The 13,175-nt window shown below is 33.7% G+C and overlaps 1 protein-coding gene across 2 annotated transcripts in view; it reads left to right on the forward strand.

Moving 5' to 3' along the window:
* The first annotated feature begins 1,292 nt into the window (after positions 1-1,292).
* Spec2 (CDC42 small effector protein Spec2) overlaps positions 1,293-13,175 on the forward strand; it is a 70,447-nt gene continuing 58,564 nt past the window's right edge. For both annotated transcript variants that reach the window (XM_073077169.1, XM_073077170.1), the window contains exon 1: positions 1,293-1,494. The gene's annotated coding sequence lies outside the window, so the exon portion shown is untranslated. The remainder of the gene's footprint in view (positions 1,495-13,175) is intronic.

Below are 13,175 nucleotides of genomic sequence, written 5' to 3' on the forward strand. Positions count from 1 at the left end.
TTGTTATACATTAATTTTATTTTAAGAACAACTTAAATATATAAATTATATATTTGTTTATGACAACAATTAATAGAACTAAGTTAAGAAATAATTGCTATAAATGATTAGTTAGGTAAAGTTTAATTCAGTTAGTTTATCAAGTTAAGCAAGTTGACGGTATAGTTCAAATGCGGCATTATTTCGTCTCTCTCTATTGTAGAGACAACTGACATACATAAGTTCTAACTCTACCCGCTAGATGGCGATATGGTATATAAGAAAAGACACCTTAACAATAGATGTTTTCTATTGACGTTGATAAGAAGATTCAAAAGATTGTATAGCACTCATAAAAGATAAAACATTGGAAATGTAGAGACATATAGTATTATTCTGATCAATCTATGATGTCTACACGTAGATCATTTTTGTTCAGTCATCTCGTTTTAAATAGTTTTTTGGATGATGATGATGATGATGATGACTTGCACAATTTTATCTCAGTTGTACGTATGGCGATAACAGACAGTAAAGGTTATATTTCTCAAGAGTATTTTAGAGGTCATTAATAATTAATTTTCAAAAACGATATAATACTCCAAAAATGATTTCTTAATGGTGATTTTACTTAAGCATTACAGCCGATTACTTTAAGAATTTACTATTTTAATAAGTGTATTTGATTTGATTTATTTTTTGTATTATTACGCATGAAATCAGATAAGGGAAAGGAGCTATATAAAGTTATTGTCTATCTTTTTAAATAACATTACTTTAGGTGCGCTACAAGAGGGAAAAGTTCCTAAAAGTGTAATTTATGCTTTTATAAGGTCGGGGGACGGGGTAATATTAAGTATCTTGATCATAAATAAGTAATCTTGATTGTAAGAGACAGGTTTTTATTCATGAATATTTACTTATGCCTTACAGACCAAGTGTTATATTTGCCTAAGCTCTACTAGCTCCCTAAGTTAGTGCTTATAAGTTGTAAATAAGCTACCACATGTAGTCTTGTGTGTTTTATATAAAAACTCCGAACAATCACTAGCCTCAAAGGCGTTTACGTCGCCACAATATCCTTTCGCCTTTTCTCTTAACTCGAAAAAAATGTGTGTAAACGGCCGTGGCATACACAATATGGAAGTGGAGCGAATCTAAAGCAGTGAATCTTAACCATGTTGCAGGGGATACACGACATTGAGACATGGTGACAAGGGCTGGTTTGGTGTAGCACGGTGGTTGTTTAAGACCTTTTAGTTAACTTAAACTCCCGACCGGCGCAAAGCCCAGTCCACGCTTCACTCACGTCATCAGTCAGTCAGAATCGCGTGGTGAGAGCGCGCGTCTCGTCTAACTGGTTTTACATTCAAAACTAGTATACGTTTACACTAACTTATTTTTAAATAAACTCCAGTGCGACTAGACATTTGTGTTGTCCCTTAAAACTGTGTTCCTTAACTCAACTTCCGAAGTGTGTGTCTCAAGAAATTCCGGAGGATTTTTGTTTTATACGTAAGTATATCGATTTTCGGTATCTACTTGTGTAAGGGAAGTTCCCCTAACTTTAAGTTACTTTACTCCGGATCTCGTTCCAATAAAATGGCAACCGAAGTTATTAATTGGCGTGAATATAATGGGAAAGCATGTTGCGGCCGCGATTCCGTTACTTGTGTCTTCTTTTGAACTTGTTTGACTACTATATGACTTTAATCCATTTCCTGCAGTCGTATGTCGGTGAGAGCTTGTTAATTTCTATTTTTAACACGCTTTTTTTTCATAAATATGCAGTAAAATGACAGCGGCCAATTCCTCTATGAATAATTATTATCGCGTGTCATTCAATTTTCATACATTTGATTACATTCAAATTAATTCAAAAGTGATTTTTTAACGTCATTTAGGCGCCTTTTCGATGTAGACTATTAGCTCAAATTTCATTGCTTAGTTCAAAAACAATATGCATCTTTTGAATACATATGTGTTTACGTATTCTATTTAATAAGTTATTATGGATCTGAGTTACGTCACACTGCACACCATGGGTATTAAAGCTATGTAATTACTTATTTACATAATAACTAATGGACTTTGCTAACATTTAGCATTTATGGTTGATCTAAAATTGTTTTATATAAGCTGATCACTGTTTTGCGTATATTCTAAAGGTGACTAATCTGTGGTTTTTGTTCCTTCATTAAATTAGTTTCACATAATTAATTGCAAGACTGTCCAATAGTATCATCAGAGGGGTTTAACCGGGGAGTACCACCGCCACACCTGTTTCTAGCGTGGAGCAGTCCTTGCATTTCGATGGTGGTCTACATGATCGTCTGTTACTTTAATATTATCAACCCATTACTATCTCACTCCTGGGCACGGGTCTTCTCTCAGAATGAAAAGGATTAGGCAGGCAGTCCACCGCGCTTGCCAAGTGCGTTTTGGTAGACGTCACATACCTTTAAGAACTTTTTAAGATCTCTCATGTATGCAGGTTTCCTCAGGATGTTTTCTAGATTTCACATACCCTTACGAACTTTTTAAGATCTCTCAGGTATGCAGGTTTTTTCAGGATCTTTTCCTTCATAATTAAAGCAAGTTATTATTAAATTCTAATACGCATACAACTTTGAACAATCAGAGGTCTGGGATTCGTACCTCGACCGATCGAGAGCCTAAGGTTCAAACTCTAGGATACCACTGCTTATGTTTGCTATAATTACGTAAATTATAATATTGTTTTGAGACGACTTGGACTACATCATTATGCAATTAGATTACTCATGATGTCAACAGCTTCCTTTATCTTGTCAGTTGTATTTTTAAACATTTTTCTCTCGATATTTCCGGCCTTATTAGTGTGCGTTAAAAAAAAGGCTAAAGATGGATTTGTTTCCCTTTGAGGAGGGTTTTTGAAAACAGATTGTACACTGCGATTTGATATATTTATAACTACTAAATTTTCAGCCAATTAATTTCAAAAAGATGCTTTCTACACTCATAACCTCGCTAGAGGATTCCCCGCGTCGTGGGTGACATGGTCTCGTACATAGACGAATAAACAAACATAAAGATCTAGAACAGAATTCTAAATTCATCATTTAAATATGTCTGGCAGGGAATCAAACCCAGTACCCCTTTACGTGTTAGTATTTCGTATTCCTTTTAATTTTTTTAATATCATACAAAAGACCAGGTTGAAAAATGGTTTCTTTCTTCGTAACCTATGTTCGTAACTCACAATTTTGAAATTTGATTGATACATATTAACAAAATTTGAAGTAACTCAAATTCGTCTTTGAAGTTATAATTCTTTACACGTGTTAGGAAAAGATGAAAGTGTATTTTAAAATGCGTGCGTGCCGTCACACGACATCGACAGGAGGAAGGTAGTCGTGAAACAAATGATTAATTATCAATTTTAAGTAAAACATCGCACGAGTATAGGTAATTTCTTGTGTCAGTTCAAATAAAAATTCACAATATTGGTTAAGTACGTACTAATAACATAAACTATTTTCTTGGTCCACTTTACAACTTTTATTATTCCCGCGTAAAATACAAGTCTCACGCCAAGCGCGTTCTTTTCCTTTTTTTTTTGCTCATGCACACAATCGTATAACCCATACAGCCAGTGACTATATAAATTGGCACTTATTATTATAAAAATAACACATTTAGAATATAACACAAAATAATTAATTAACATAATACTATAATTAAATAATTTGAATATATTGCTAACACTACTTATATTATAACTATTATTGCATGGAAGTGTGTTGGACTGTGACTACGTAAGTGCACAAGGAAACGCATTAACTTTTTTTAAACTTATAACTTATTATCGTAAATGCCGGAAATTGTACCGATTATGGTCAACTTTTCTAATTAAATGTTTGGTACATTAATTAGTATTAATTTTTTATTTAGTAAGGAATTAGGTACTTATTTTCAATAGCTCTAATGCATATAATATCTTATATATAAAATTCTCGTGTAACAATGTTAGTTACCGTACTCCTCCGAAACGGGTTTACCGATTTTCACCAAATTTTATATATTTTTCATATATTCTGTATATTCAGTAGGTCTGAGAATCGGCTACTATCTATTTTTCATACCACTAAGTGATAAGGGTTGTTCACTCTTAACATTTTTTTATTTATATGGCAACACAACCTTTGCCGGGTCAGCTAGTAGTTGATAAAACACAATAAGTTTCAACACATGATTCATTTTTCATTTGTCATCAGCGAACCGTATAGAAATGTCTCAAGTATTCTTTACCAACAGCTAATACGTAATACGTATCATAGATGAACCTTTATATATATATATAGGTATTAAATTATTTAGTTTTTGAAAAATAATACTTCAAAAGTGACACTTCCATTTTTCCCTGATTGTAGCTGGTATAGCCCGCGTAAACCTGCTAGTCCGCTCTGAATATAGAATCGCGTAAATGAATCGCGTCGCCATAGCAAATTGTATGACTACACCTGCTCCCAACAACTTCAGAGCGGACTAGCAGTTTGGCGCGGACTATAACATAACTACGTTCGTCGAATCTAGAAACCAGCGTCTCCCGTCAGCAAAGTAATTCTACTGAGATCACCAACACAGCTAAACGGAGTGACCTGACAGAACCTTTTACACCTTTTTTGGTTCTAAGGAGAAAATCTTTTAAAGATATTCCTTTCGGGGAAAGATCGTTTCTCTTGATGGTCACATTGTGCATATAAATAAGCTCTGGATAAGGAGGTTTTTAGGAAGGGTAACATACTTTTCCGAGGCATTGCAATTTAGCCCTCTGGGGTTCGTAGCCGACCGCAGTTAGGAATTTAATGTTATCCAGGGTTTATTACAGATGTCCAAAGCCACTTACCATCAGATAGACTACATTCTCATTTGTTTCATATAAAAAAATGTGATTGAATGCAAGTATATAATATACTTGCATTCAATCACATTACATAGTTAAAATCGTAGTGTTACGTCATCATCAGCTTATTTTAACAATTACCGAAACCTGACGGGATTGGGTGCACGGAGCTCTTAATTCGCGAGTCATGTGTAACGGGCCACGGCAAGTAATTAATCTTGAAACGGTACATCGAAATGACTTAGTTTAACTTGAGAACTGTAACAGATCTATAAACGAATTGTTTAATTGGACAAGGAAGATACTTTTTTAATAGCAACGTAAAGGAGATTAATTAATTCGCGGTTAAAAAGATAACTACCTTTTCTACTTATACATTTTCATTAATCTTGCTAAAAGTAGATCAAATCAGAAGTAGTCAATGAAAATATATGTAGTAACACAGACTAAGTTGGAACACCTGGGATGAGTATGACAAAGGGTGTCGTGTACAGCAGCGCTTAACATTAACACAGCTTTTAGCTAAATTTAGGTGTGGTGGCAGTGCTTCAGGAATGGAGGTGCAGATTGTTCTACCACTTGTATAGGTAGATAATGTAGAATAAGGGAACTGTAACTCATTAAAATCACATAAGAGAGTATTTATATTATACCAACCCGAGGGAGTTATGAAGAAATTAAAACTTTGTATCAAAATTGTCCAATCTTGACACATCTTTCTAATTTTGAAAGAAAAACTATGAAAAGTAGTATTTGTATTTCCGCTAGAAGATTTAAAAATAATTAAACATCTGCTTAAACATTTTGGTCAATCAACTCCTCAAGGGGTAAACCAGTTATCTTATACCTATGTTATAGCATACGTACTTCGCAACAGCTTAATATGGCTTGAACAATTGCCACATGTCAGCTTGTAGGCGAGAAAAATGTAACAACAAAAGTAATTGTTGTATTTAATGCACTCATTTGCAATGTTCTTTATGTTATTTGGTCACGACTAACGTTTTCGCGAGGTCGTTGCCCCACGTTACTTGGGAATACATGTGTGTGTACTTAGTATCTATTTTGAAGAAATGACTCATCGCGCGGCCAAAGGGTTATAAGTATTGGAATCAACGAAAGACTTTTGTGTCGTATTTACTGAAGTTTGAAGAATTAATCTCAAAAGGTTTAAGGGATTCAAGTTCTCCAAAATATAAAAACATGTTTTTTAGTCCGTCTGTGTCCTTTAAGGGAACGGCAAAATTTCAGAAACACAAAGACCTATTTTTCAACAATTTTCGTGTAATTTTGGAGATATATTTATATTTATCCTTAAAGCAAGATTTTTTTTCGCCATCAAAATCTTTGAATGCCATTTTTGTTTTAATCTTTGGATTGGGTCAGGCCACCCCCAATCTAAAATCCTAGATTCACCTATGCCTACATTACTAATAGTTTACCTAATCCTTCCATCGTATAATTACGAAACTGTAGTGCATTCCGCTAATCTGCAGTATCAAATTACTAGTAAATAAATAAGTATATGTTGACCAATCAATAAGCAATCACAGGTTACTGACATCAACGCACTTGTTATTTAGGTTTGGTTAGCTAAAGTTAATACACTGATTTGTGACATATGCACAATAATAAAAATAATCGCGTACGCATACTAACTAAAAATGATTCTAGGGAATAACTATAATTACAATGCATATATTCTAGAAAAAGGTTCATTTCGATATCATAATATATCCTATGTCTATATATAATAAGGCCTAAATGTCCCCTATCCATGTATCTATCATTCAACTCTACGGCCAACCACGGCTATGAGAATGGCCGTAACTATCAACAATAAACTTAAAACGATTTAAAATGCCAATAAGTACGCTATAATAGGTATTTATATTGTCTATCCTGTGTTATATAATCAGTTTATACACACTCGTAGATATCAAAGTAATATGTATATTTCATCAACAAACTTATCCGAAACTTAAGTAGTATAATAAAATTGATTACTTTTTTGCACATTTATTGATTCATTTCGGCAATTCGCGGATAAACTCTATTGCGAATTAATTGGAAAATCATTAATTACTTGACGTTAATTTGAAGGTTTCGTATTTTAAACAAGGCATCAATCAAATTTTACATGGTTTAAAGTTTGATTAATACAACTTCTTTACCTATTAAAGTTTAGTACCTACTTGTCAGTTTGATTGCTTGGTCGAACACAAGCACAACTTAAGACCAATTTTGAAAGTATTTAATGATTGATAAGGGTATTTTAATGACCTTAAAATTTACATATTTTACGTCTGTATATCAGTATAAGCAAAAGAGACACTAACTAATAGAAGATTAATCCATTTTTTGCTTACCAAATATAGAAATTATACAATGTCTAGTATGTCAAAAGCCGATCATTGGAAGCGAAACGTTGGATAGATTGATTTATTAATAATGGACGTTAATCTACTTCCATTTATGATTATGACGTAGTTTGAGGTAACATACTTCAACTATAACATTACAATACTCTACATACCGACATAATTTATTTTACTTTGTTAATAAAACTTCCAAAATCAACAATTACGCTTTACTTGTTTTTCAATGAATAGCTTACCCTAAATAAATGGTAATTAATATTACCTAAACCAAAATAAAATAAGGTTTTCAGGTTACCGTTCTAGTTAAAATTTGCCAATACAAAAGCAAGGTCTGTTTTTGTATTTAGATTCAGCAGTTCAAACTCAGCTGTGCAATTTAATATGCAACGTCCTTAGATAATAAGGCAGCCTTTAGTTACCATTCGTGCGTCACAAATCTATATGGAGTATTGAATACACGATATTTGCATACCTACGTATCACATACTGTATTATAAAGTAGGTAAATTAATGAAATAAATAAACTGTTAATAAGTTATTATTTTTCAGAATAATAAAGACGCAGTACGCTGCGACAGTGTAACGTAGATTGATTGGCTGGGACTGGACTCTGATTGACTGAAACTCTTCTCTGATTGGCTCAGACTGCACTTTGATTGGCTTGCAGCGACAATATAATAAGTACTATAATAACTTACTATATACATGCGTTGCATTATGATCTATTTGTCTGATATAGTAGCTGAATATTTATATTTTAAGGCTTTATTTTGATTATATGCAGTATATGATTAAGCTAAGGCTAAACCAATGCGTTTCTCTTCTTATGTCTAATTTTAATAGTTAAAAATATTGATCACATTTTTTTTAATATTTAAGATTATTTTATTTATTGTCAATTACACAGTAAATTATATACAATATTAACCTAATAGAAATACAAAAAATATTAATAAAACAGGTTTTAAAATAGTTATAAAAAATAAATTAAATATCACATCATCACATCATCTAATTCATTAAGAGATATTCCACACATAGTATACATACCACGAGATCGAAATACATTAACTGCTGTAAGTTTAATAAATATTTTTATCATAGTAATAAAATAGTATACATGTGCCCGTGTTTAAACAAAGACAGCTGATAAAATACATAATATAAAACTGCACGCAACTGACAATAGGAGAGTTCTGTTTTGTGATGCTAAGATCATTGTTCGATGCAATAGCTGACGTCATAGTAACTTGCTGAACTATATTGAACTTTAGTACGTTATATTGAGAATTTGTTTCTTTGTCCTGTTTTTGTAACACCAATACTCTCTTCGGTTTACAATAGAATATGTCAGTGGTTGTCAAAGAGTGGATCGTTATCCCCCTAGAGGTTTGTGATGTCTCCATACGAGGGTCGCAGGGTCTCGTTAAAACTGTAAACATACACAAAATGGTTTTTACTAAGAAAATGTTAATAAAAGGTGTTTGGCGACTTGTATATATATAAATGTTCTCAATTGTATGCCTAATTATAAAAAGAGGCATAAATAATTGTACAGATTCCATCATTGTAGTATACCTTAGACTTGTAACTTGTTTATTTAAACATTATAAATTGTATAATATACCTTTTGAATTTTGTTGCAAGTTTACATCGCCATATATTACGACATATTAAGGAGGTCGCGACATGCAAAGGTTGAGAGCCACTGGAATAGATTACAAGCGGTCAATCATGTCGTCCTCTATTATCCAAGAAGGCATCGGTAGTTTGTTCCCATTTCTTTGTACAAAATGTACCGGCCAGGTTGTGAGTAACAGTAGGTAAATTTTGTTTTTTCCTGTTATGTTATTGCAGCTGCTTGCAATAAATTTAAAAGTTTGAATAAAATTGTGGGATCTGATTGTGATTTAATTTTTTTTTTTTAAGTTTGTCGTCGACACCTTTGATAGTTGTGAAATGATAAATAAAGGTTTCTAAAGAAATTATATGAAGGTCCTCGAGTGGCGACCACGCGTAGGCAAAAGGAGTACAGGCCGCCCCCCGACCAGGTGGACCGACGACCTGAAGAAGACCGCGGGAAACCGCTGGCTTCAAAGGGCACGGGTCAGGTTGGAGTGGCGCCAATTAGGGGAGGAATATGTCCAGCAGTGGACCTCAAAAGGCTGATGGATGGATGGATGGATGAAAGAAATTATTTTTATTGCGTGACATGATTATTTGAAGGATAGAATGAGTGCACTCGCGAAATTGTCTGGGTTCTTACGCGTCACGTAGTGCACTGAATGTTTTTACGATTGGCGTAAATGCGTGGTCAGCAGGTGGTCAAGGACCGTACAAGCTTGAATATACATTTGTAAGATGCATAAAATTAATACGATATTTGGGAACGCACTTCGTGTTTCTTTTATTTTTTTTGGTCGGGACAATTTTGAAATCGATTTGGATATTACAGTTATACAAAATACTAGTAAATTATAAATATAGTGTGTGAATATAAATTCACTTTTTATCCCGAAAATATATGGGAATTCTGAGCTCCACCTTTTTATGACATAACAAGTTAAAAAAAATATGTAATTTCAAAGTTTAGCCATAAATAATAGACTGTCATAGATAATAGTTTGTCTGTCAATCCTTGTCGCATCTAGTCTCTTTTAAAATCATCAATTTAAAATTTTAATTAATCAATTTATATTTCTAATGGAAAAGTAATAAATATTTATGATAGCGATTTATTTAACATATATATTAGTTAAAGGTGTTCGAACGAGGTCGTCGCTTATAAACATAATTACAGAGAAATTAATAATTTAAATAAACAGGAAATGGATAATATTGATTGCATCGATATTTAACAACTTTATGACCTTTTTACAAAAAGTAGCAAATAAGTGCAGTTCTTGCAATTCACCTGATGGTGGTTATTTCCGCTCATAAATATCTGTAGTGAACTTCAGGTAAGAGTAGCTTCATTCCTGAGGTTGACTACAGACTAAGTTGGAACGCCTCGGATATGTATGACGGGACTCTAAATGTGGGTCATCTGTGACCAATTTTATATAGAAAAGGTTATATCTGAAGCCAGTCACACACACATTGTCACTCCTGAGAACTAGATGATCACCTCATGTTTAAAACACCAGGCATCCACACACTCCCACCGAAATGGTAGAACTGCTTCAGCCTAACAGGTGTGGCGGTGGTACCTCTGTGGTACCACACTTTAACTTACCCAGGGCGAGGGCTTGGAGATCTATCATACAGGTTATCCTAGTACGGACTCCAGACTCCCACAAAGCATTAATGTAATGTAGAACTTAAGGTTTTGTATTGTAACCTAGAACCTAAGCTTTGTGAAGAGATAAATAAAGATATTTATTATTATTATTATTACTTTTCATAGATTTTATAAAGACAGTTTACCACCTATGTTTTAATTAAGTAAATAAGTCAAGTAATCACACACACATACATTCAACCACACTCACACGCACACACGCACTCACAAACACTTTCAATACTATTGCATTATATGATACTAACGACTCCCGACATAGCTTTATTTTGTAAAATATTGAGTTTCCTCATTTTAACTGAACATATATGTCTTATGAGAAATAAAGATTCTTGAAACCCAAGTAGGTATATATTATGTAGTATCTACATATATTTTTTTATTATTATAATTTTTAACTAGGTTTCTATACTTTGTTACTGAAAATAACAAAAAAATAAAGGCGTCTTTCAAACCGCTCGATCGTGTCGGTAAACCACAAAACGCTCTACATATTATACAATATTGTGAACGTGTTGTTATTGTTGAAAGTTTGTACTTTGGTCCTATGTAATAATTTCCTTATTGAATTATTACTTGACTTTACGGAGTTTTCTAGAGACGGTACCGTCCTATAATTAGCGTCTTGTAACACACTTCACACTTTCAGAGTAGATTTTATGAAGAAGCTTGAAGAGGCTAGCACATATCACTATTACTATTACTTACTTAAAACGAAGCTATAAACTAGTTTTCATAACTGAAATTAAAAATAAAATAAGAATCATTCATAGGTATATAGGATTTTCTTAATTACTATTCAACCTGTCAGCAGTTTTTAAAAATCTATGTCCTTTCTCATAGTGCAAACCGACTCCAGAAACAAATCTATCAGAATCGACTCAACACTTTGTCAATAAAGTCTTAACATTTTCACATTTATGAGTTAGTATTGATTTCAACTCATTAATACGGCAATTGTGACAGTTGAAATAATTATGCATATCTACTTATACACCTTTTAGCTACCATTTCACATAAAAGTAGCCTAAAATAGCATTTCTGTATAGGGATCCAAATCAAAAACGACGACCGAAATTCTTGGACTTCATGCATATTCGTATACTGCCATCCGGTGCCATATTTAGGACATGTCTTGCAACACAACGGTATTTTGTTTATTTTAAATCATTTTGTTGAGAGTTCGGTTCTAATTTGCCACCTAAAATAATTATTAAGTATTAACATGAGTATATTTTATTGCATATGCATGCAGTATGCATTCTATAAGTTTGTCTAATGAAACGACACTTATATTCATTTTTGGGTTTAGCCCCATCTTTACATAAAACTTTGGTTAAATACTTTAGTCATCAAAATTATTAAACATACATTATTTTGCATTCATAACATTTGTTAATATTAGCCCATTACTATCCCACTGCTGGGCATATGTATAGGTACCCCAACTAAGCAGTTCTGGGCCAAGTATAGTAGACTTTATTTTTGAGCAACTAGTATTCGAACTCAGGACCGCCGGTGTGTTAGGAAGAATTTATCATATCGTATCACTGATATACTGCATTTACGCTTGAACATAGCCCTATCCACTTCATGCACACCCGTTTTGATCGGCCGGCGTCGAATAGTCATTTCCTTATTAACACTCATACGTGACTTGGTTGAATAGGATCGGGAGCCTTCGGTACACATGCGCATTTAGATCGTCATCAACCCATTACTGTCGCACTGCTGGACACGGGTTTCCTATCAGAGTGTGAAGGGTTTGTTATATAGGAGTAGCAGACGAGCATGCAGTCCACCTGATAGTAAATAGCAACTGCCGCTCATGGACATCTGTAACTCCAGATAGGATTAGATATTCCTACCTGAGGTCAGCCATTGATGCACCACTACCCCTCAGGACTAAGCTGGAACGCCTCGGAAAAGTATGTTTCCCTTACCACACCCTTCAAACCAGAACACAGCAGCGCTTAACACTGCTGTTATGAGGCAGAAATAGGTGTGGTGGTGATGCCGCCGAAATCGAACCACAAAGGGTTCTACCACCTTCAAAGTCTACCGTGCTGACCAGCGACGTCAGAGGAGTAGATTTCCTCAGGATGTTTTCCTTCACACATCCCACAAAACTTAGAAAAATTAGTGGGATTTGAACCTCGGACTCCTCAATTGCGAGGCGTCGTATCAACCACTAGGCTATCACTGTTGTAACATTTAAAAAGTTGCCCTTTATTTAGACCGGTAAGTCTATCTATCAAAAGGTGAACTAAAGATCAAATATCAATTGTTGATTTTTTGTGATTGTGACTACATAGATTATTATAACACAATGTTATTAAAAGATAAGCGATAACTGTCATGTCATGCCATTCGAATCCAACATATCCAAGGTACTTCAATTTCTGAAATCATTATAAATTAATGATGCTTGTTAAGAGTTCATCTTTTAAAGCCAATTTAGCCGATTTTAAAGCCAATCAGAGACTTTTAAAGCCAATTTAGTCTTTAGGAAGCAAATACTCCCAATAACTCTACATAGTTTCCTTGTTTTTTTGTGTACATAATGTTTATTAATTTAGACCAAGTCACACCAACTACACGAGACACTCTAAACAGCTATCTCATCAACAAC

The sequence above is a fragment of the Epargyreus clarus genome, unplaced genomic scaffold (assembly GCF_041222505.1).
Source record: "Epargyreus clarus isolate Ecla_fem2 unplaced genomic scaffold, WU_Ecla_fem_2.2 ptg000010l, whole genome shotgun sequence".
Taxonomy (NCBI): domain Eukaryota; kingdom Metazoa; phylum Arthropoda; class Insecta; order Lepidoptera; family Hesperiidae; genus Epargyreus; species Epargyreus clarus.